Below are 25193 nucleotides of genomic sequence, written 5' to 3' on the forward strand. Positions count from 1 at the left end.
TATTATGTAGAGATAAAATTTACTGAAGATTGCAATATTTTTTTTTGAACTGCTGTGAATGACATATGTATTTAAAATGCTGTGAAATGTAGATTAAAATTTCTTAATTTCTATTTTAAAATGTGACTTTTCTCTGCCTTGGTTGTCATTGGTGTAGGAGACAAGAGAAACATTACTTGTAGCATATGATCATTTGATACAGTTGACTATGCTTCCTCTCTTGACAAATTTCCTTTGAGTCTGTGATACAACACTATCATATTTTTCCACCATAACTGACCTTTCTTTGCTATCTTCCTATGTCTCCCTTTCACCTGCCCCTAGAAAGCAGTACTCCCCACAGTTCGGTTTATTTTTATTTCTTACACCGTCTCTTTAGGGTGTCCTGTACATAGAAGGTCAGAGCCATCTGTATGTTATGGTATAGTGGAGAATCAGTGAGACCTGTGCTCTAATCAAGGCTCTGCCATTAACAAGCCATGCAACTCTGTTCCCTTCCCTACTCTTCCCACCTCTGCAACGTTTTACTGAGAGGCTCCTGTGTACTAGGAACTGTGCTAAACATTAAGGGATTAAAAAAAATAAGAGGTGATCACTGCTCTGAAATAGCACACAGCCTAGTGTCTGTATGCTCCAGAATGTCTTGAACTTTCTAAAGAGATTTTTAAAAACAATTCTAAAGTTTTTGTCTTCAATTCTCTCTCTCCCAAGCACTAGTCCCATGTTGCACAGTGCCCACTGGATCTTGATATCTGAAGGTACCGTTATTTCATATTGGCAAGGTTTCTTATCTAACTCTGACTTAAACTTTCAATCTTAAAGGAAATCCTTTCTATTGGTTCCCGTTCCTTGTGGCTCTTTCCTTCTAATGGTTTTCTCATTTACCTGTCATTCAGGCTCTTTCATTCTCTCATACCTCATATCCAGTGATTACCAAATTTGGTTGATTTTTTTTTTTTTTTTCCCCCTCACTGCCTTGTTGAGCTATACCTTCTTTCCTTTTCTCATCACTGCTATTCTAGCCAGACATTTGTCATTATTTGGCTTAACCACTAGTAAGACTCTTGCCTCTGATCTTCTCACTTCCAGTCCTTCTGCATACCAGCATTAGAATAATCCCACAGTTCAGTTTGGTCATGTTGTTTCTCCTACACACAAATCTTCTGTGGGGTCCTCATAGCCTAGAAAATAAAGCCTGCCCAGTTTTAATTGTACATTCGGGAGCTTCCATAGTCTTGCCTTATCTCCAGATATTCAGCTTTTACAAACCTGATGTATCACTATCTTTGAGATATATTGATTTTTATGACCTCTCTGCTTTTATTCAGTTTCCCTTCTGTCACTTGCATTCTCCTGCTGTCTAAACCTTGTGCATATATAAAGATCCATGTCAGATTTTTCCTTTATGAAATTTCCCAGATGATTCCAGCCAGCCCTATGGATCTTGCTAGTCTAGATTCCTTGAACACTTGTTGTTCATAAACTAGGAAATTTCAAATTTTTTCATGAGAAGGACTCCATTTTTATTATGTGTGTCTCCAGGATATCCACACACTTAATGTGTTTTTGAATTAATAGTTGCTGATAGCAAATACTTATCAAATCCTTAAAATATGCCAGGTGATCTAAGGCTTTTACATGAGTAGTTTTATAGGAGCTTTACCGTTAGTACTGTGATATTGGTACTGTTATTATTCAGATAAGAAAACCTACACACAAAGAGATTATAAATTAACTTGTCCAGGGTCATACAGTTAGCAAGTGGATAGATGGGCAGGTATTTGAATCCAAGCAGTCTGACTCCAGAGTGCTTTATTACATTTTATCATTGCTGTATCAAACCAGTATATTCTGTTCAGAAGATACTTTGGTTAGTTCTTCTTTTTCTTGCTTTTTAAAATAATTTTAATTTTTCCCTTTATCATAGTTAAGTTATTCAGCTGAAATACAGTTTGGTTCATCTGTTTTTGTATGTATCCCTTTGTAGCACTTTATCCCCATTCTTTTTGACTTTTAAAAAAAAATTTATATTTTCAGTCTGTGAAACTAATGTGGTTCTAAAAGTCAGAGATACACAAATGTCATTCCCTCTGTCTTGTTTCCACTCACTCCCTCTAGATAGCCAATCTCATTATGTTCTGATTTATTTTTTCTGGGTTTCTTTTGCACAGATGAGCAGTAAGTATATAATCATCCCTTGGTATCCACAGTGGACTGGTTCCAGGACCCCCAGTGGGTACCAAAATCTGCAGATGCTCTAGTCCCGTATATAAAATGGTGTGGTATTTCCATATAACCTAAGCTCATCCTCCCATATACTTTAAATCATCTCTAGGTTACTTATAATACCTTGTTGATGCTATGTGAATAGTTGTAAATACAATTTAAATACTATGTAAATAGTTGCTGATGTGGCAAATTGAAGTTTTGATTTTTGGAACTTTCCAGAGCTTTTCCCCCCTGAATATTTTTGATCCCAGCTTGGCTGAATCCCTGGTTGCGGAATCCATGAATGCAGAGGGTGACTGTAGTTCTCTTGGTTTCTTTCTTACACAAAGTGTAGTATTAGAGATACTCTTTTGTACTTTCCTTTTCTGTTAACCATAGTTCCTGAAAGTCATTGCTTATCAGTTCAGAGATTTTTCTCATCCTTTTTAGAGCTTCATAGTATTGCAGAGTTGATTCCAGCCATTCTTCTATGTATGGATATTGAATTACTTTTCAATATTTTGTAATCTCCAAGGGGGCTGTTCTGAAAAACTTTGTGCATTGGTATTTTTTATTAGATATGTATCTTCACAATAAATTAAGAGAATAGGGCTGCTGAATGAAAACATAAACATATATGTAGTTTTGTATGATATAGCTAAATTCCCTTGCATAAGAGCTTGTACAGATTTGCATTCTCTCTAGTAATATATGAATGCCTATTTACCCACAAGCTTTGACAACATGCATTGATTTACTTTTTCAGTTTTTGCCAATCTGATAGGTGAGAAATGGTATCTCATTGTGGTTTTAATTTACAATCTTATGAATGTAGTTTAACATCTTTTCATGTGTTTAATGTCCACTTTTATCATATCTGGATTTTAGTTGTGATTAGAAAGCGTCTTCCTTATAAAGTCTTATAGAAAGCCTTTTCCTCAGGTTAAAGAGAAATTCATCCATATTTTCTAGCAGTTGTAAGTTTTCACTTTTTACAGTTAGATCCCTGATCCATTTGAAGTTTGTTCCTGTGTGTGGAGTTTATTCCTATGTATGGTAGGAGTTATTGATCTAATTTTATTCTTTCTAAATCATTAATCATTTGTCTCATTTATTAAAAAGTCTATGTTTGTTCCAGTGATTTGAGATGCTATTGTTATTATATGCTGAATTTCCACACGTAATTTGGTGTATTTCTGGACTTTCCATTCTGTTCTACTAGGTCATTTGCATATACCTAAGTCAGTACCACATTGTTTTAATTATAGAGCTCTATAGTATATTTCAGTGTCTGGTCAGGCTAATCCGCCTGTGTAGCTTTTCTTTTTCATGTTTTTCTAGCTATTTTTGGATGTTATTTTTCCCGATGAACTTTGGTATCAGTTTGACTAACTCCATGAAAAAGCTTGTTGATCTTTTTTTTTTTTTTTTTTTTTTTTGCGGTACACGGGCCTCTCATTGCTGTAGCCTTCTCCCGTTGCGGAGCACACGCTCTGGACACGCAGGCTCAACATCCATGGCTCACGGGCCCAGCCGCTCCGCGGCATGTGGGATCTTCCCGGACCAGGGCGCGAACCTGTATCCCCTGCATCAGCAGGCAGACTCTCAACCACTGCGCCACCAGGGAAGCCCTCGTTGATATTTTTCATTGGAATTTCATCAACTTATAAACTAACTTAGGGAGTTAAATCACCTGTCCGTGATGCTGAATTACCTTGTCCAGGAATAAGAGATGCCTTTCCATTTGTTCAAGTTTACTTTTGTATCTTTTAGGAGTTTTACTTTATATAGGCTTTGACATTTCTTATTAAGCTTATTCCTAAGTATTTTATTGCTTCTGTTGCTATTATATAATTTTGTTTTGCTTTTTATTTTTTTCTGCTAAATGCTATAACGTGGCAGGCTGTGTGACACCAGGCTCAGTTCTTTCCAGTGTATCACCTTTTCTTTGTGAAAAACTTAAGTATTCTTTGTTCTCCTTGCTAAATGTTAGCTGTTTCCAAAAATATAAAATTTGGTGTATTGACCACTTCATTTCTCTTGATTATCATAAAATAGGCATTTTTCTGACAACTTAAAATTCTGTAGTTTCACATTTGTAATTTCTACGTAGCTGCTACCTAGGATTAAATAATCATGTATTTTGCGTTAAATAATTATGTATTTTCAGGAAAAGGTGGAATAGGATCTTCTTGCACAATTACATAAACCAACATGTTTAACCTGCTGGTGTCAGTGAGAGGCAGTTTGTTGTGGTTAAAAAACAAGAAGAGAAAGAATGGTCAGAGATAGAAAGAAAACAAGAGTAATTATTCTGGCACTGTAGTCATGAAAACTATATCTAAGATACTGAACCTTTTTTTTTTTTTAAAGAATTTCTGGTGTAACAAGTTTCATTTCAGTAGCGTTTTACTTACAATTTGAATACTTTTTTCCTTCTGGACACATCATACTGTGGCAAATAACTAAAATTAAGCAACTTCAATTTGCCAGTTAGAAAGTGCTTGTGATAGAAAATGCTATTGTGGTGTTAGGGGTAGAGTCCAGCTAGGTACCTAATGTAGGAGACCTTTGATATTAGAGCAGGGAGAAGATTAATCAATCCCAAAGGCTACAGATGGTTGTTGAGGCTGGCTTTTCCAATTTGAAAATCAGTAAGCTACATTTTAATTAATTAGTAATCTTAGCTTCATTAACTATTAATTTCAGTTCTCCTTTGAACTAAGTCATAGGTTTCAGGTGTCCTGCTTAGTTTCATTTGTTCTGTAGTTAGGATGTGGGGGTGAAGTGTCACTGTTGTTCTGTTGTGAATAGAGAGTTTGAGCCCTACTTTTAATATATACCATTCTGGAGAGTGAGGAGAATGTCTCGGCTCAGTCCTTAGGGATATGATTATTTTCTGTATGATATTCTGGAGACAACAAAGGAGAAATAATAGTGGACCTTGGTCCACTATTAGTTTCGTAAGCTTAAGCATCTCCATTAACTTTATGAGTTTCAATTTCATCATGTGTACAATGGGAATGCTGTTACTACAGCAATGCCCCAGTCCAGTGTTTGGTGCATAAAAGAACTCAATAAGTATTGTGCTCCCTTTTTACACCAACGTTGTGTGAATCAAATGAAACAATGTATTATGAGAACATTTACTAAATTTTAAAACTCCTTATAATTAAGTTCTATTGGTTTTAATTTTAGGCTTCTGAATTACTACAAACTGCTATTTACTTTGGATTTTTTTCAGTGCAAGGTTGAACCATCAGAGGAGTCCAGTGTCTCCTGGGAAAAGATCTTCATTAAATATGTCTGCCATGCTGAGTCATTGGCAGGGAACAGCTCATGAGAAGCTTGGCTTGGCCCCAAACAAGAGAATAGCTTTGAGAGCTCAGCAGCTGGGACCATTGGTCAATAATGTTTCCTGCAGTGGGCTATCTGAGAGGCACATTTTCATAGTTGACATACCAAACTTCCTAAGGATATAGACTATTTTATGCTACTTTGCCAAGTGCCTATGTAGGATGACTGGTAAAATGTTTTTTCAAATTGAATTGAATTTTCAGAGACTGTACAAAGGTTTATTGGTAAGGATTCTATTGATTTTGCTTTAAAATTATATATAGTTTTATTGCCTCCATTATTCCAGAGAGAAAAAAATGGAGGCATGATATTGTGGTCCTGAATGTCTTCTTTCTGCCTTTCAGTGGCTTGAATGGCTTGAGAGAAAGAGAAATAAAACTTAATAGAAGGCGGCCAGAGCAATTAGTCAAGAAAAAGGAGTAAAACTCATCCAAATTGGAAAGGAAGAAATAAAACTGTCACTGTTTGCAGATGACATAATATTACGTATGGAAAATCCTAAAGACTCCATTAAAAAAACAAACAAACTGTTAGAATAAACCAATTCAGTAAAGTTGCAGGGTACAGATCAGTGCACACAAATCTCTTGCATTTCTGTATACTAATAACAAACTATCAGAAAGAGAAATAAAGAAAACAATCTCATTAACAGTTGCACTGAAAAGAATAAAATACGTAGGAGTATATTTGACCAAGGAAATGAAAGACCTGTATATTGAAAACTCTTAAAACATTAATGAAAGAAATTGTTGAAGACACAAATAAATGGAAAGATATTATGTGTTCATGGATTGAATCAATATTGTTAAAATGTCCATACTACACCCAAAACCAATCTACGGATTCACTGCAATCCCTGTCAAAATTCCAATGTCATTTTTCAGAGATAGAACAAATAATCCTAAAATTTGTATAGAACCACAAAAACCTCAAATAGTCAAAGCATTCTTGAGAAAGAAGAACAAAGCTGGAGATATAATGCTTCATGATTTCAAAATATATTACACAGTTACAGCAATTAAAGCTATGGTATTAGCATAAAACCAGACACATAGATCAGTGGGACAGAATAAGAGAATCCAGGAATAAACCCACACATGGTCAATTAATTTACAGTGAAGGAGACAAGAATATACAGCGGGGAAAGGACAGCCTTTTCAATAAATGGTGTTGGGAAAACTGAAGAGCCACATGCAAAAGAATGAAACTTGACAACTGTCTTATACCACACACAAAAATTAACTCAAAATGGATTAAAGACCTGAATGTAAAACCTGAAACCATAAAACTCCTGGAAGAAAACATAAATGGTAAACTCCTTGATGTAGGTCTTGGTGATGACTTTTTGAATCTGACACCAAAACCAGAGGCAACAAAAGCAAAAATAAACAAGTGGGACTACATCAAACTAAAAAGCTTCTGCACAGCAAAGGAAACCATCAACAAAATGAAAAGGCAGCCCACTGAATGGGATAAAATATTCGCAAATCATATGTCTGATAACAGGCTAATATAAAAAAAAACCCCAACAATCCAATTAAAAAATGGGCACAGGACCTGAATAGACATTTTTCTGAAGAAGACATACAGATGGCTGACAAGTACATGAAAAGATGCTCAGCATCACTAATCATCAGGGAAAGGCAAATCAAAACCACAATGAGATATCACCTCACACCATTTTAGAATGGGTATCATGAAAAAGACAAGAAATAACAAGTGTTGGCAAGGATGCGGAGAAAGGGAACGTTTGTGTGCTGTTTGTGGGAATGTAGATTGGTACAGGCACTCTGGAAAACAGTATGGAGGTTCCTCAAAATATTAAAAATAGAACTACCATAGGATCCAGCAATTCTACTTTTGGATATTTATCTGAAGAAAATAAAAATACTAACTTGAAAAGATATATGTACCCCATGTTCATTGCAGCATTATTTACAATAGTCAGGATATGGAAACAACCTAAGTGTCCATCAGTGGATGAATGGATAAAGAAATTGTGGGGGGGCGTGTGTGTGTTGTGTGTATGATGGAACATTATTCAGCCATAAAGAGAAGGAAATCCTGACGTTGCGACAACATGGATAAACCTTGAGGGCATTATGCTAAGTGATATAAGTCAGACAGAAAAACACAAATGCCATATGCTCTCTCTTATGTATGAAATCTTAAAAGATGAACAGCAGCAACAACAAAAAACAAGCTTGTAGATATAGAGAACAGATTGGTGGTTGCCAGAGGCAGGAGGTGGGAGAAATAGGTGAAGGGGGTCAAAAGGTAAAAAGAAAAAAGAAAAAAAACTTTAATATGAGGCATAGTACAATTCTGAGTTTTCTCACTTTTTTTCTTTTAATTTTATTATTCTTAAGTGTTTATACCTTTTCAAATTCCTATATGTCTGTGGTAAGTTCCAAAGAAGTGTTTAGCATCCGGAGTTAGATCTGCTCTTTTGACTAGTTTCACTAAAGGCTTTGCAATTTTTGTGGATGGTCAGCTGCTTGATTCTTTTTTTATTAACAGTTTTATTGAGATATAATTCCTATACCATAAATTTCACCCTTTTAAAGTAAACACTCTTTCACCCTTTTAAAGTATATACATTGGTTTCAATATAGTCACAGAGTTGTGCAACTGTCACTACTAATTCTAGAATATTTTCATCACCTCAAAAAGGAACTCTTTTAATAGTTCCCTATTCAATTCTTATTAATAGTCCCTCCCCATCCTCCTCTTCCCCTAGGCCCTGGCAGTCACTAATCTACTTTCTATCTCTGTGGATTTGCACATTCTGGACATTTCATATAAATGGAATCATAATATATGACCTTTTTGTTTCTGTCTTCTTTCACTTGGAATAATGTATTCAAGGTTGATCCACGTACTATCTCAGTACTTAAGTACTTTTTTGTGGATGAATAATATTCCATTTTATGGATATGCACCATTTTGTTTATCCATTCATCAGTTGATGAACATTTGAGTTGTCTTCATTTTTTGGCTATAATGAATGATGCTCCTCTGAACATTTGCATACAAGTTTTTGTGGGGACTTTTTTTTTTTTTTTAACAATTCTCTTGGGTATATACTTGGAAGTATGGTGGGTCATATGGTGACTCTGTGCTTAACATTATGAGGAAGTGTGAACTTGTTTTCCAAAGCCACTGTACCATTCCACAATCCACAAGCACTGGATAAACATTGCTGTTTCTCCACATCATTGCCAGTACTTGTTATTATCTGGTTTTTGATGATATCTGTCTTAGAGTAAACTGATAAATCTTGTCTTGATTTGAATTTCCTGATGGCTAATGCGGTTGGGTATCTCTTCATCTTTTATTGGCCATTAGTATGTGTTCTTTGGAGAAATGTCTGTTGAATTTCTTTTTATTTCAATTAATTAACTAATTAATTCATTATTATTTTTGGCTGCATTGGGTCTTCGTTGCTGCGTGTGGGCTTTTTCTAGTTGCGGCAATCGGGGACTACTCTTCATTGTGATGTGCACGCTTCTCATTGTGGTGGCTCTTGTTATGGAGCATGGGCTCTAGGTGCGCGGGCTTCAGTAGTTGTGGCTCTTGGGCTCTAGAGAGCAGGCTCAGTAGTTGTGGTGCACAGGCTTAAGTTGCTTCCTGGCATGTGGGATCTTCCCGGACCAGGGCTCGAACCTGTGTCCCCTGCATTGGCAGGCAGATTCTTAACCACTGTGATACCAGGGAAGTCCCTGTCTGTTGAATTTCTTTACCCACTAGAATTTTTTTTTAATTTAAAATTTTCTCTTTTTAACAGATAACTATTTTTTGAGCAGTTTTAGTTTTACAGAAAAATGAATGGAAAGTACAGTGTTCCTGTATACACTCTTCTCAGTTTCCCCGTTTTCAACCTTTTGCGTTAATGTAGATTTGTTACAATTGTAGCAATATTGATGTATTAGTAGTAATTAAAGTCCATAGTTTGCATTATGGTTCAGTATTTGTGTTGTATAGTCTGTGGACTTTGGCAAATGTATAATGACGTGTTTCCATCATTACAGTGTCATGCAGAATAGTTTCACTGCCCTAAAAATTCCCTGAGCTCCACCTATTCATCCCCCCCCTTCCTCATCTCAACCCTGACAACCATTGATTTTTAAAAAAACTGTTTCTGTAGTTTTGCCTCTTCTAGAATGTCATATACTTGGAATCAAACGTACGTACATAGCCTTTTCAGATTGACTTTTTTCACTTAGCAGTATGCATTTAATGTGCCTGCATAGCTTTTCTTGGCATGATAGCTCATTTCTTTTTCTCTCTGAAAAAATACAATTATATGCATATACTACATTTTGGTTTTTTTTATTTGCTTATTGAAGGACATCTTGGTTGCTTCCAGGTTTTGGCAGTTACGAATAAAGTTGCTCTAAACATTCATGTGCAGGTTTTTGTGTGGATATAAGTTTTCAGGTCATTTGGGTAAATACCAAGTAGCACAGTTGCCAGTTGTATGGTAAGAGTATGGTTCAGTTTTTCAAGAAACTGCCCAATTATCTTCCAAAGTGACTGTGCAGAATAATTTTGTATTCCCACCAGCACTGATGAGAGTTCCTGTTGCTCTGCATCCTTACCAGCATTCGGTGTTATCAGTATTTTGGGTTTTAGCCATTCTAATAGGAGTGCAGTAGTATCTCACTGTTGTTTAAATTTGCAGTTCCCGATGAAATACGATGTTGAGCGTCTTTTCATATGCGTATGTGCCATCCGTATATCTTCTTTGGTGAGGTGTCTTTTCAAGTCTTTTGCCTGTTACTAATGGTTGAGTGTTTTCTTCTATTGAGTTTTAAGGGTTCTTTGTATATTTTAGTTAACAATTCTTTATCAGATAAGTGTTTTACAGTGCTTTTCTCCCAGTCTGTGACTTGTCTTTACATTAGTGTCTTAGACCAGAAATTTTTAATTTTAGTGAAAAGTCCAATTTACAACTTTTTTCTTTCATGGATTGTGCTTTGGAGTTGCATCTAAAAAGTCACTGCCAAATGCAAGGACACCTAAATTTTCTCCCATATTATCTTGTAGTGTTTTATAGTTTTGCCTTTTACATTTAGGTATGTCATCTATTTTGAGTTAATTTTTGTGAAAGATGTAAGATCGGTGTCGAGATTCATTTCTTTGCTGTTCAGTTGTTACAGCACTATTTGTTGAAAAGACTATCCTTTCTCCTTTGAAATGCCTTTGTTCCTTTGTCAAAGTTCAGTTAATTATACCTGTGGCTATTTCTGCACTCTCTGTTCTGTTCCAGTGATTTATTTGTTTGTTCTTTCTCTAATATATCCATTTTTACTCTAGCTTTATAATAAGTCTTGAAGTCAGTTAATGTCAGTCTTTTGACTCTTCTTCAGTATTGTGTTGACTGTTCCATATCCACAAAATAATTTGCTGGGATTTTGATTGGGATTGCATTAAATCTATAGATCATGTTAGGAAGAACTGACATCTTGACTATTCAGTCCTCCTCTCTATGTACATGAAATATGTTTCCATTTATTTAGATCCTTGATTTCTTTCCTCAGAGCTTTATAGTTTTCCTCATATAAATCTTTTATATAGTTTGTCTGCTTTGTACCTAAGTATTCCTTTTTTTTCTTTTTTTGTGTACTAATGTAAATTGTATTGTGTTTTTAAATTTCAAATGTAAATTGTTCATTGCTGGTATATAAAAAAGCGCTTGACTTTTGTACCTTAATCTTGTATCCAGCAATCTTGCTATCGTCCCTTATTAATTCCAGGGTGGTTTTCGTTTTTGATGCCTTGGGATTTTTTACATGGACAATAATGTCATCTGTGAACAAAGATAGTTTTGCCTCTTTCCCAGTCTGTATACCCTTTATTTTCTTGCGGGGTGGGTGTCTTATTGCATATGCAATGTTGAATAGGAGTGGCGAGAGTCTCAAGTTTTTCTTGGCTTGTTCCTGATCTTAGCAGGAAAACATAGTTTCTCCTCATTAAGTATAAAGTTAGCTGTAGAATTTTTTATAGATGTTCTTTTTTTTATTATTATTTTTATTTTTTTTATTTGGTTGCGCGGGGTCTTAGTTGCGGCAGGCAGGCTCCTTAGTTGCGGCATGCATGTGGGATCTAGTTCGCTGACCAGGGATCGAACCCAGGCCTCCTGCATTGGGAGCACAGGGTCTTAACCACTGCACTACCAGGGAAGTCCCTGTAGATGTTCTTCATCAAGTTGAAGATGTTCCCCTCTATTCCTAGTTTGCTAAGAGTTGTTTTTTTTTTTTTTTAATCATGAATGGATGTTGAATTTTGTCAAATACATTTTCTACATCTATACATATGATCGGATAATTCTTCTTTAGCCAGTTGATGGACTGGATTATATTAATTAATTTAAAATGTTGAACCAGCTTATCATACCTGGACTAAATCCCACTTGGTCTTGGTGTATACTTCTTTTTATACATTGTTGGAATCAGTTTGCTAATATTTTGTTGATGATTTTTGCATTTATGTTCATGTGAGATATTGGTCTGTAGTTTTTGTTTCTTGTTTTTGGTATTAGGGTAATACTGGTATCAAAGAATGAGTTGGGATATATTCCCTTTGTTTTTGTCTTCTGGAAGAGACTGTAGAGAATTGATATAATTTCTTCTTTAAGTGATTGGTGGAATTCACCAGTGAACTCATCTGGGTGTGGTGCTTTCTATTTTGGAAGGTGATTAATTGTATGTCAGATTGTTTAATAGATACAGACCTTTTCAGATTATCTAGTTCTCCTTGTGTGTATTCTGGTAGATTGTGTTTTTCAAGAAATTGGCCCATTTTATCTAAGTTATCAAATTTGTGAGTACAGTTTGTCGTGATATTCCTTTAATCTGTTAATGTCCTTGAGATCTGTGATGATGACATCTTTTTGCTTTTGATATTAGTAATTTATGTCTTCTCTCTTCTTAGCTAACCTGGCTAGATTTTATCAGTTTTATTGATCTTTTCAAAGAACTATCTTTTGATTTTGCTAATTTTTCTCTGTTGATTTCCTGTTTTCAGTTTCATCTCTAATTTATATTTCTTTTCTTCTGCTTACTTTGCATTTAATTTGTTCTTTTTCTGCTTTTCTGAGTTGCAAGCTTAGATATTGGTTTTGGGTTTTCTTCTTATTTAATATATGCAATCATTGCTATAAATTTCCCTGTAAGCACTGCCTTCATTGCATCCACAAATTTTGATTTAGCTCAAAATATTTTCTTTTTTCTCTTGAGACTTCTTTGATCCATATGGTACTTAGAAGTATATTGTTTATGCTCCAAGTTTCGTGGGTTTTTTTTCTGTTTTTCTGTTACTGATTTCTAGTTTAATTTCATTGTGGTCTGAGAGCGTACCTTGTATGATGTCTCTTTTTAATTTTCTGAGGTATGTTTTATGGCCCAGAATTAGGTCTGTCTTGACTAATGTTCTATATGAGCTTGAGAAGAATACGTATTCAACTGTTGGATAAAATTTTCTGTAAATATGTTAATTAGATCCAGTTGACTAATAGTGTCATTCAGTTCAGCTATGTCCTTCATTGATTTTCTGCTTGCTGGATCTATCAATAACTGATAACTGATGAAAAGTTGTTGAAATCTCTAAATATAATAGTGTATTTGTCTGTTCCTCCTTGTGATTCCATCAGTTTTTGCTTCAAATATTTTGACTCTGTTGTTAGGTGTATACATCTTAAGAATTATTAAGTCTCTTTGGAGAATTGATCCCTTTTTCATTATGTAATGTCTGTAATGTCCCTTTTTATCCCTGATAATTATTCTTGCTGTGTAGTCCTGTTTGTCTGAAATTAATGTAACTACTTCAACTTTCTTTGATCAGTCTTTGTATGGTATATTGTTCTCCATTCCTTTACTTTATTTTATAAAAAAATATGTAACATTAAACTGATTTACTTAGCTATTTTTTCTGTTTTGGGGATTTTTTTTTGCTGAACTCTTTTTCCCCCCTGTTTTTTTAAGTATAATTGACAAAATTGCATATATTTAAAGTCTTCAATGTGATAATCTGTTATATGTATAAATAGTGAAATTATTGCCCTAAGAAGTAATTAACATATCATCACCTCACATAATTACCTTTTTTGTATGTGCATGGTGAGAACACTTGAGATCTACTCTCTTAGCAAATTTCAAGTATACAGTACAGTACTATTAACTATAGGTACCATGTTGTACATTAGATCCCCAGAACTATGTCGTCTCATGACTGAAGGCATGTACCCTTTAACCAGCATTTTTCTATTTCACCCACACCCCCAACGCATTGTAACCATAATTCTACTCTATTTTTCTATGAGTCTGACTTTTTTTTTAAAAAACAAAAGGATTTCACATACAAGTTAGCTTATGCTTGAATTTCCTTTAACACTCAGAAGTTTTAAAGTTTGATGTAGTCCCATTTGTCTCTTTTTGCTGTAGTCACTTGAGCTTTTTGATGTCATCAAAAGAAAAAAATTCTGTCACTTGTCACAACATGGATGAACCTCAAAAACATTATGTTAAGCGAAATAAGCTATCACCAAAGGTCAAATATGTTGCCAATGCTCATGTCCTGAAGTGTTTCCCCTATATTTTCTTCTAGGATTTTTGTGGTTTTAGGTCTTCTGTTTAGGCCTTTGATCAATTTTGAGTTATTTTTTGTGTATGGTGTAAGGTAAGGGTCCCTCTTCTTCTTTTTTTTTTTTTTGCCTGTGAATATCCTGTTTTCCCAGCACCATTTGCTTAAGAGATTATCCTTTCCCAATTGTGTAGTCTTGGCACCCTTGTTGAAAATATACATAAGGGTTTATTTCTAGTTTCTCTGTTCTGTTCCATTAGTCTATATATCTGTGTTTATGCTAGTTCCATACTGTCTTGATTCCTGTTGCTTTGTAGCTTGTTTTCAAATCAGGAAGTGTGAAACCTCCAACTTTGTCCTCCTTTTTTCAAGATTGTTTTGGCTCTTTGGGGTATTTGAGAGTCTGTATAGGATTTTAGGATTTTGTTTTTCTATTATTGCAAAAGATGCCACTGGGATTTTCATAGGGATTGGATTGAATCTGCAGATGACTTTTGGGTGGTACAGACATTTTAATGTTATTAAGTCTTCCAGTCCATGAGCGTGGGGTCTTTCTACTATTTCTATCTTTGATTTCTTTTGGCAGTGTTTCATAGTTCTCAGTGTACAAGTCTCTTACCTCCTTGGTTAGGTTTTTTCCTAAGTATTTTGTCCTTTTTGGTGCTATATATAGTAAATGAGATTGCTTTCTTTTTTGATTGGTCATTGTTAGTTTATAGAAATACAATCAATTTTTGTATTCATTTTGTTTTAGTATCCTAAAACTTTGCTGAAATCATTTCTTATTTCTAACAGGGCTTTGTGGGTTTTTTTGTTTTTAATTCTTCACGGTTTTCTACATGTAAGATCATCTCATCCGTAAACAGAAATAATTTTACTTTTTTTTTCCAATTTGGGTGTCTTTTATTATTTTTCTTTTGTAATTGTTCTGGCTAGGGTTTCAAATACTGTTTTAATAGTAGTGGCAAGAGGAGGGCATCCTGCCTTGTTCCTGATTTTAGAGGGGAAGCTTTAAGTTTTTTGCCATTAAGTATGATGTTAACTGTGGGCTTTTCACATACAACTTACTATGTTGAGGCAGTTTTCTTCTATTTCTAGTTTGTTGAGCATTCTTATCATGAAAGAATGTTGAATTTTGTTAAATGCTTTTTCTGTATCAATTGAGATGATCATTTGATTTTTGTCCTTCATGTTGCTAATGTGATGTATTACATTGATTGATTTCCATATGTAGAACCACCTTTGCATTCCAGGTGTAAAACTTGGTAATGGTATTTCTCCAGAGATATACCCAGGAGTAGGATTACAGGATCATATGGTAGCTCTATTTTTAGTTTTTTAAGGAACCTCCATACTGTTCTCCATAGTGGCTGTACCAATTTACATTACACTCCTGGGCATATATCTGCAGAAAAACGTGATCCAAAAGGATACATGCACCCCAGTGTTCATTGCAGTACTGTTTACAATAGCCAGGACATGGAAGCAACCTAAATGTCCATCAGCAGAGGAATAGATAAAGAAGATGTGGTGCATATATTCAGCAGAATACTACTAAGCCATTAAAAAGAATGAAATAATGCCATTTGCAGCAACATGTGTGGACCTAGAGATTGTCATACTGAGTGAAGTTAAGTCAGACAGAGAAAGAATTATGTTGTATGATACCGCTTATATGTGGAATCTAAAAAGAAATGATACAAATGAACTTATCTGCAAAACAGAAACAGACTTACAGACTTAGAGCGAATTTACGGTTACCAGGAGGAAGGGTAAGGGTTAGGGATAGTTAAGGAGTTTGGGATTGACATGTACACACTGCTATATTTAAAATGGAGAGGGTGTGGAGAAAGGGGAACCCTCTTGCACTGTTGGTGGGAATGTAAATTGATAGAGCCACTATGGAGAACAGTATGGAGGTTCCTTAAAAAACTAAAAATAGAACTACCACATGACCCAGTAATCCCACTACTGGGCATATACTCTGAGAAAACCACAATTCAGAAAGACACATGTACCCCAATGTTCATTGCAGCACCATTTACAATAGCCAGGACATGGAAGCAACCTAAATGTCCATCGACAGATGAACGGATAAAGAAGATGTGGTACATATATACAATAGAATATTACTCAGCCATAAAAAGGAACGAAATTGGGTCATTTGTAGAGATGCAGATGGACTTAGAGTCTGTCATACAGAGTGAAGTAAGTCAGAATGAGAAAAACAAATATTGTATATTAACGCATATATGTAGAATCTAGAAAAATTGTACAGATGAACCTATTTGCAGGGCAGGAATAGAGACACAGACAGAGAGAACGGATGTGTGGACACAGCAGGAGAAGGGGAGGGTGGGATGAATTGGGAGATTGGGTTTGACATAAATACACTACCATGTGTAAAATAGCTAGTGGGAAGCTGTGGGATAGCACAGGGAGCTCAGCTGGTTGCTCTGTGATGACTTAGATGGGTGAGATGGGGGGTGCTTGGAGGGAGGTCCAAGAGGGAGGGGATATATGTATACATATAGCTGATTCACTTCATTGTACAGCAGAAAACTAACACAACATTGTAAAGCAATTGTACTCCAGTTTAAAAATAAATAAATGGTTAACCAACAAGGACCCACTGTATAGCACAGGGAACTCTGCTCAATATTATGTAACAACCTAAATGGGAAAATAATTTGAAAAAGAATAGATACATGTATATGTATAATTGAATCACTTTGCTGTACACCTAAAACTATTACAACATTGTTAATCAACTATAGTTCAATATAAAATAAAAAGTTAAAAAAAAACTTGGTAATGTTTATAAGGTATATAATCCTTTCAATGAGCTTTTGAGTTTGGTTTGCTAGTATTTTGTTGAGGGTTTTTGCATCAGCATCTATCAGGGATATTGGTCTGTAGTTTTCCTGATGTTTCCATCCCTACTTTTAATGTATCTGTGTCTTTGAATTTTAAATGGATTTCTTTTAGATTATATAGAGTTGGGTCTTTTTAAAACTTATTTTAAAAATTATTTTTATGTTTTTAAATTGTGATATAATTGATTTATAACATTGTGCAACTTTAATGTTTTTTCATTTTTGTTTTTTTTAATCCACTGATAGTCTCTGTCTTTCGTGTGGTATATTTAGGCCTTTGATGTTTAAAGAGATTATTGATATAGTTGAATCATATTTTTACCATATTTGTTACTGTTTCTATTCATTGAACTTCTTTGTTTATTCTTTTGTCTTGCTGGTTTTTTGCTTTCTCTGTTTTTGACTGAGCATTTTATAGGATTCTGTTTTTTCTCCTCTCTTAGCATATCTATTGTACTTTTCTTTTTAACTTTTTTTAGTTGTTGTACTTGAGTCTACAATGTACATTTTACTGCTTTTTGAAGTCCATTTTCAATTAACACTATACTACTTCACTGATAGTGAAAGTACCTCAGGGCAGAGTATTCCCAGTTCCTCCCTTTCCATTACATATGACATTGCTGTCATTAATATCACTAATCTGTAAGATATCATCACTGAATGCATTGTTCCTGTTATTATTTTGAACAAATGGTTATATGTTAGATCAATTAAGAATAAGAAAAATAAAATATATTTTACTTTTATTATTCTTCTTCTAATGGTCTTTCTTTATGCAGACCCGATCTTACCTGTGTCATTTTTCTTCTTTCTGATGAATTTTATATTTTAACATTTCTTGGATAGCAGGTCTACTGTTGACAAATTCTGTCAATTTTTATTTTTCTGAGAAAAATCTTTATTTCTCCTTTACATTTGAAGAATAATTTTGCTGGATACAGAATTCTAGATTGTTGGGTTTTTTTCCTTTCAACCCTTTAAATATTTTACTTTACTTTTCCCTTGCTTGCATGACTTTTGAGGAGAAGTCCGAGTAATTTTCATCAATAAGTGAGTTTTTATTCTCTTCGCTTGTCAATAAGTGAGTTTTTATTCTCCCCTCCTCTGGCTTCTTTCAAGATTTCCTCTTTGTCTTTGATCTTTTGCATTTTAAATGTGATATACTTAGGTGTAGATTTTTTGGTATTTGTCCTGTTCCTGTACCTGTGGTTTAGTCTATGATACTAATTTTGAGAAATTCTCAATTATTGCTTCAAATGCTTTTTCTGTTTTTATTTTTTCTTCTTCTTTTCTCCTTGTGTTATTCCCATTATGCACGTGTTACACCTTTTGTAATTGTCCCACGTTGTTCTTGGATATTGTGTTTTGTCTCTTTCATTCTTTTTTCTCTTTGCATTTCAGTTTTGGAAGTTTCTATGGACATTTCTTCAAGCTCACTGATTCCTTCCTTGGCCATGTCCAGTGTATTGATGAACGCATCAAGGGCATTGTTAATTTCTGTTACAGTGTTTTTTATTTCTTTTGAATCTTTCTTAGAGTTTCCATCTCTCTGTATACATTACCCATCTGTTCTTGTGTGTTACCTACTTTTTTGATTAGAGTCCTTAGCATAATAATCATAGTTGTATTAAATTCCTACTCTGATAATTCTAACATCTCTGCTATGTTCAGTTCTGATGCCTGCTCTCTGTGTATTCAAGCTCTGATTTTTGTCTTTTAGTATTCCTTGTGATGTTATGATGAAAGCTGGACATGATATACTGAGTAAAAGTCACTTAAGAAAATATATAGGCCTTTAGTGTGAGGTTTTGTGTTTATCTGGCAGGAATTAGACTGTGTTTACTATTTACTGTAGCTGTAGGTGCCAGAAGTTAAAATGTCCTCTGGTTGCCTTTTATTTTGTCTCTCCTCTTGTCTTTGGGTTTCCTGAGAAAACTCTTCTTAAATAAAGTATGAGACATGCAGTTCTTTCCATTATATTTCTCTGCTATTAAAGGGGAGCCCTATATAAGTGGTGGTAAGGTGTGGAGGGAGGGAAAGTGTTCTATATTCCTAAAATTGTCTCAGTGTCTTAATGAGCCTGTGTTCTGGGCTTGACCTTTATGTATGTTTCTCAACTTTTTGTTCTTCCTACCCCCGATAGGTGAGACAAGAAGGCTAGAGAGGGCTGGAGTTTTATATTTCCCTTCCTTCACATGGAAGGCTAGATGAGGTTAGAATTGGTTATTTCACTTCCCCCACTTGGAAGTCTACACAAGGCTAGAGTTGGGCATTTCCTTTCCCCCAGTTCAGTTAGCTCTGATAGAATAGTTTTTCTTATGGGAAGTCTTAAGAAGAAGAGAATGCTCTAGGCCTGTTTTTAAATGGTTACTTTTTTCTTTTTCCTGCTTCCAGCAGATTTTTCTTAGATATTCACTGTGAGAACCTGGTAGGGCTCCTGGAGGTAAAACTGAGAAAAGTGTGGTCCACCCTCTGGAGTTTGTAACTCCGAGATTTGTTCACACTTGCACCTCTGTCAGTTACAGTTTAAGTTTTCGTGTACTGGTACTGGTTCTACAGGCAATTTCTGCTCCTGGGCTTCTCCTCCAGTAAGCTGGGATTCTGTGTGTCTGCCTGTTTGTCTGCAGTTTTTAGGGCAGCAGCTTGCCCTGTGACCTCAGTTCTCTGATGGATTTAAGAAGAGGGTTGGTTTTCAGTTTATTCAGCTCTTTTCTTTTCTTTTTTTTAAAAGAAGATGTTGGGGGTAGGAGTTTATTAATTAATTAATTTATTTTTGCTGTGTTGGGTCTTCATTTCTGTGCGAGGGCTTTCTCTAGTTGCAGCAAGTGGGGGCCACTTTTCATCGCGGTGCGCGGGCCTCCCACTATCGTGGCCTCTCTTGTTGCGGAGCACAGGCTCCAGATGTGCAGGCTCAGTAGTTGTGGCTCACGGGCCAGTTGCTCTGCGGCATGTGGGATCCTCCCAGACCAGGGCTCAAACCCGTGTCCCCTGCATTAGCAGGCAGATTCTCAACCACTGTGCCACCAGAGAAGCCCTATTCAGCTCTTTTCTTGTGAAGATGGGAGGGATGACTTCCAAGCTCCTATGCCAGACTGGAGACCAGAAGTCCTTCCTTTGCTCATTTAAAAATAGATTTTAAAGCAGTTATACTCCAATAAAGATGTTTTTAAAAAAATCTCTTTATTCTTGAATAGAGTTCTTAATTCTGGATGCCAACCCCTTACCAGATATATAATTTACAAATGATTTTTCCAGTCTGTAGGTTGTCTTTCCACTTTCTTGATAGTTTCCTTTGAAGTGCGCGCGTGTGCACTCTGGTGTTATATCTAAGAATCTTTGCCTAACCCAAGGTCACAAAGATTTACTCTTTTGATTTCTTTTTAAGAGTTTTATACTTCTTTTTTGCAGGTGGATGTCCAGTTGTCCAGGCTCCATTTGTTGACAGCATTATTCTTTTCCTATTGAATTGTCTTGGCACTCTTTATCAAATAAATGTAGGCATTTCTGGACTCTCAGTTTAATTCCATTGATGTATGTATGTGTCTGTGCCACCACCACACTGACTTGATTACTTTAGCTTTGTAGTACAATATGAAATCTGGAAGTGTGAGTCCTCCAACTTTTTTCTTCTTTAGTATGATTATTTTGGCTCATTTGAATCCCTTGCATTTCTATATGAATTTTATGGTCATCTTGTCATTATCTTAAAAAAGTGCAGCTGGAATTTTGATAGAATTACATTAAATTTTGGGAGCACTGCCATCTTAATGTAAAGTCTTCTAATCTATTAGGGAATAGATTAGGGAATGTGTTTCTCTTTATTTAGTTCTCTCAATTTTTTTTCTAGTTTTCAGTTACAAATCTTGGTGATTATAATATCTGTGCTTGTTTATGCCTCTTTGCCACCATTACTAGTTTTTCATTTTCCTAATGCTCAAAAAATATTGAATAGAGCCCTTTATTAAATAAATTGGACAAGTTATTTCACTTCTCTGGATTTGTTTTCTGTTGATAAGATATAAGCAGAAATATTTAATGCTTATAAGGTTTTTTTTTCCTCAGAATAATATGAAAGAAGTTGTGTAAAATACCTTTTTAAAGCTGTGAAGCAGTATCCAAGTATCAGGACCTTCTCTCTTCAAATTAGATTTTACCATCTTTAGCTTGGGATGATCTAGCCAGATTTATCTGAGTAAGCTCCCTTACCTTACCCTTGCACTAAAAAACCTTCAGTGACTTTTTGAGTTACAGGATCAAGTGTAAGGCTAGCCAACTCAGTCTGTACATACTATGTGCTAAGGACTAAATTAGATGTTATGTAGGTCACAAGAAGGGATATGATACAATCTGTGCATTCAAGGAGTTTACAATCAAGACAAACATTTGAAATGAGAAGTATTAAGCAAATCGTGTATTTCAGTATCAGATATGGGAGTTCATGATTTGTATGACAGAATATCTTGCTGTAGATTCCCCTCAAAGTTGTGGTTACATGGTTTACATTCACAGACACGGTTTGGGCTAGATAACGACTAAGCTGAAATTTAGGGTTTATTGAGGACAATTTTATCTGGTCACTGCCATGTAGTACCTGACTGTTGGTGATACTTCCATATTGAATAGAAGAACTTGGGGTTTTTTGCAGGGGGGTGGGTGAGTGAGGATAGGGAATTAGGCATGGAGACTTTTCAGTTGAATTGGTAGGTTCTTTCACATCAGTGCATCTTGCAAGGCTTTGTTGAGGTAATTGTATCTTCCTGAGTTCTTTCATTGACATATACTCTAAAAAATATTCTTTCATTGACACATAAGTATAGTCTTTCATTGACATACTTAAGAGTATATGTCAATAAAAAAATAAGTACATGCTTTTTCATGGCTGAAGTGGTTATTTTCAGGTCTGCATCGTTGCCCTTTGAGTATAGGGCCCTTGATTAGGTCTTAATCTTGAATGATAAGTTGGAGAGTGATTTGAGAGAAGGTGGACATCACAGCTTAATTCCTCTGAATTGGGGAGTAGTCTTTGTGTTGTGAAGGATTGAGGTTCATGATTTGGGAACTTACTTGTCTCTGTAGTTCCTCCTTCATTTTTCTGACTGGCAGTGACATTTCTTACAGTGAAATGCATCATTGTGATGTATCATTTTTGTCAATAAGGGTATTATTTCATGTCATCAATTTAAGTAATTCAACAGTTGATTATTGAGTACTTCCTCTGGCCTGGGTCTTGTTCTAGGTTTGGGGGATAACATAACATGGACAAAACAAAAATCTATGCCATTTTAGAGCTTATATTTTAATGGGGAGAGATGGACAATAATGAATAAATATCTGAAATAGATATAATATGTTCAGTAATTTGTTGCTCTGGAGAGGAAAAAAAGCAAAGAAGAGGGAGGAGAAGGAATGTTAGGAGTGAGTGCCAAGGTGTGACAATGTGACATTTGAGGAAACACGTAAAGTAGATGAAAGGGACTAAATATTCAGATATTTAGGAGAAGATGGTTCCAGATGGAGGGAATAGCAAATGCAAAAACTCTGCCAGGGGTGTTTTGAAGTATATGAGGAACAGCTGGATGGTTAGTATGGTAGGTGAGGAGTGAGAGAGCATCAAGTAGTGAGGTCACTGAGTAAGGACAGTGGGAGTGGTGGTGGGTGGGGTAATAGGTAGAAGCCTTGTTAGCCATAGTAAGGGTTTTTGGCTTTCGCTCTGTTCAAAGTGGGGAACCACTGGAGATTTTAAGTAGAGAAATGACACCGTCTGACTTACATTTTAAAATGTAAGATCACTCCACCTGCTTTGTTGAGCATATGGAAGGTGAACAGGGTAAGCTGAAAGGCCATTTAGGAAGTAACTTGGTGATTTTGGCAAAAGCCTCCAAAAAGACTTGAACTAGGGAGGTGGTGAGAAATGATCCGATCCTGGAGATACACACACACATGCGCATATATATATATACACACACAGACACACATATATATAGTTTTTATATTGAGATAATTGTAGATAACCATGCAGTTAATAGTAAGAAATAATACTGGGAGATCTCATGTACCCTTTCCCCAGTTTTCCTCAATAATAACATCTTGCAAAACTATAGTACAGTATCAACCAGGATATTGACGTTAGTATGATCCACCAGTCTTTTTCACATTTCTCCATATCTTCTTGTACTACTTTGTATGTGTGTGTTTGTGTGTATTTATTAATTCTTCCCAATTTTATTATATGTGTAGGTTTGTGTATTTACTACTACAGTCAAGATATGGAACAGTTCCACCATCACAAGGACCCTCTTACTGCCCTTTTATAACCATACTCATTTCCCTCCCCACCATCTTTCCACTCCTAACCTCCAGTTTAACCCCTTGTAACAATCAGTAGTCTGTTCCCCATTTCTGTAATATTGTTATTTGAGGAATGCTATATAAATGAAGTCATATACAGTGTGTTACCTTTTGAGATTGGCTTTATTTGCTCAGCATAATTCTCTGGAGATTCATCAGAGTTGTTGCATGTATCAATAATTGGTTCTCTTTTCTTATTACTAACTAGCATTCCATAGTATGTATATACCACAATTTGTTTATCCATTTTCCCATTGAAAGACATCCGGTAGCTATTCTGAATTCAGCTATGAACATTCAACTGTAGGTTTTTTGTGTAAATATAAATTTCCATTTCTATTAAATTGCTTCACAGTGCAGTTGCTGGGATCTTGGAAATATTTTGAAGGTGGAGCCAACAGTATTTCTTGACAGATTGAAGGTGAGGTCAGAGAGAAAGAGGAATGAAGATTTCAAATTTTTGGCTTGCACGGCTGGAATAGTGGAATTGTCAGTAATTGAGACAGGGAGGCTATGAGTTGAACAGGTTTAAGGAAGATCAGGAATTTTACTCATGATATGTCAGGTTGAGATATATATTAGAAGAATTGTCAAGTAAGCAGTTGGCTAGAAGATTCTGGAGTATTACATAGGAAAGATCTGGTCTGGCAATATAAAATTGGGAGTCATCAGCCTTTAAAGCCCTGAGACTGGAAGAGATCATTGAGATAGCTGAAAAAAAGTGAGAGACCAAGCCCTGGCTACTCCCTTGTCTAGAAAATACGGAGATTAGATGAACTAGCAAATGAAACTATTAATTTGGCTAGGCTTTGAGAACCCTGTGGGTGATATAGAAAGAGACAAAATTCATATTTTGCTCTAAAGGCACTTATAGTAAGCTAGTTGGGCAAGGGGTCTGCGTGTGTGTGTGTGTGTGTGTGTGTGTGTGTGTGTATCTCCAGTGATATATCTGATTTGTTTAAAAATTTATTTATTTGTTTTTGGCTTCATTGGGTCTTCGTTGCTGCGTGAAGGTTTTCTCTAGTTGCTGTGAGCGGGGTCTACTCTTCTATGCAGTGCGTGGGCTTCTCATTGCAGTGGCTTCTCTTGTTGCGGAGCCCCGGCTCTAGGCGCGCAGGCTCAGTAGTTGTGGCACACGGGCTTAGTTGCTCCACGGCATGTGGGATCTTCCCAGACCAGGGCTCGAACCCGTGTCTCCTGCATTGGCAGGCGGATTCTTAACCACTGTGCCACTAGGGAAGCCCTTATATCTGATTTTTATAAGCTACTTTTTGAAAAGCAGTGTTTTATATAACAGCAGTGAACTATAGTTGTAAAATAAAACAAAGCCAATAGAGTATATAATAAATTCCAAAATAATTCATAGTTGATACAGGAATTTAGATATTGGAAAAGATTAGTGTGAGTGGGGGCAGCTGGAGATGGCCTTGAAGAAGTGGGAGTTAAATAGGAACTTAAAGGATGGGTAGAATATGTGTAGGAGGGCGGGAGGGTAGAGACATTCCAGTGATGCTAAGTGTGATCAGTGGCTTAGAACTGGGAATGAAATAATATACTCAAGAAGAGTGAAAAGTGGGATCTAGTTATGATCGTATTGGCTTTGAGCGGAGGGTAAGATTGAGTTGATAAAGAGGGACGAGATTATGAAGTGATTTAGACTTTATCTGGTAGGAAATGGGAATATTTCTATCTCTCTTAAAATTTACTTTGCTAATAACATTGCCACTCCAGATCTCTTTTGTTGCTGTTTTCATGGCATATCTTTTTCCATCATTTTATGCTCAAGTTATTAAGTCTTAGAATCTGAATCTAAAGCGTGCC

The 25193-nt window shown here is 35.7% G+C and overlaps 1 protein-coding gene across 3 annotated transcripts in view; it reads left to right on the forward strand.

Moving 5' to 3' along the window:
* Positions 1-25193, forward strand: part of GSK3B (glycogen synthase kinase 3 beta) — a 210601-nt gene that overhangs the window by 72071 nt on the left and 113337 nt on the right. The window lies entirely within an intron of this gene.

This window comes from Physeter macrocephalus, chromosome 1 (assembly GCF_002837175.3).
Source record: "Physeter macrocephalus isolate SW-GA chromosome 1, ASM283717v5, whole genome shotgun sequence".
Taxonomy (NCBI): Eukaryota; Metazoa; Chordata; class Mammalia; order Artiodactyla; family Physeteridae; genus Physeter; species Physeter macrocephalus.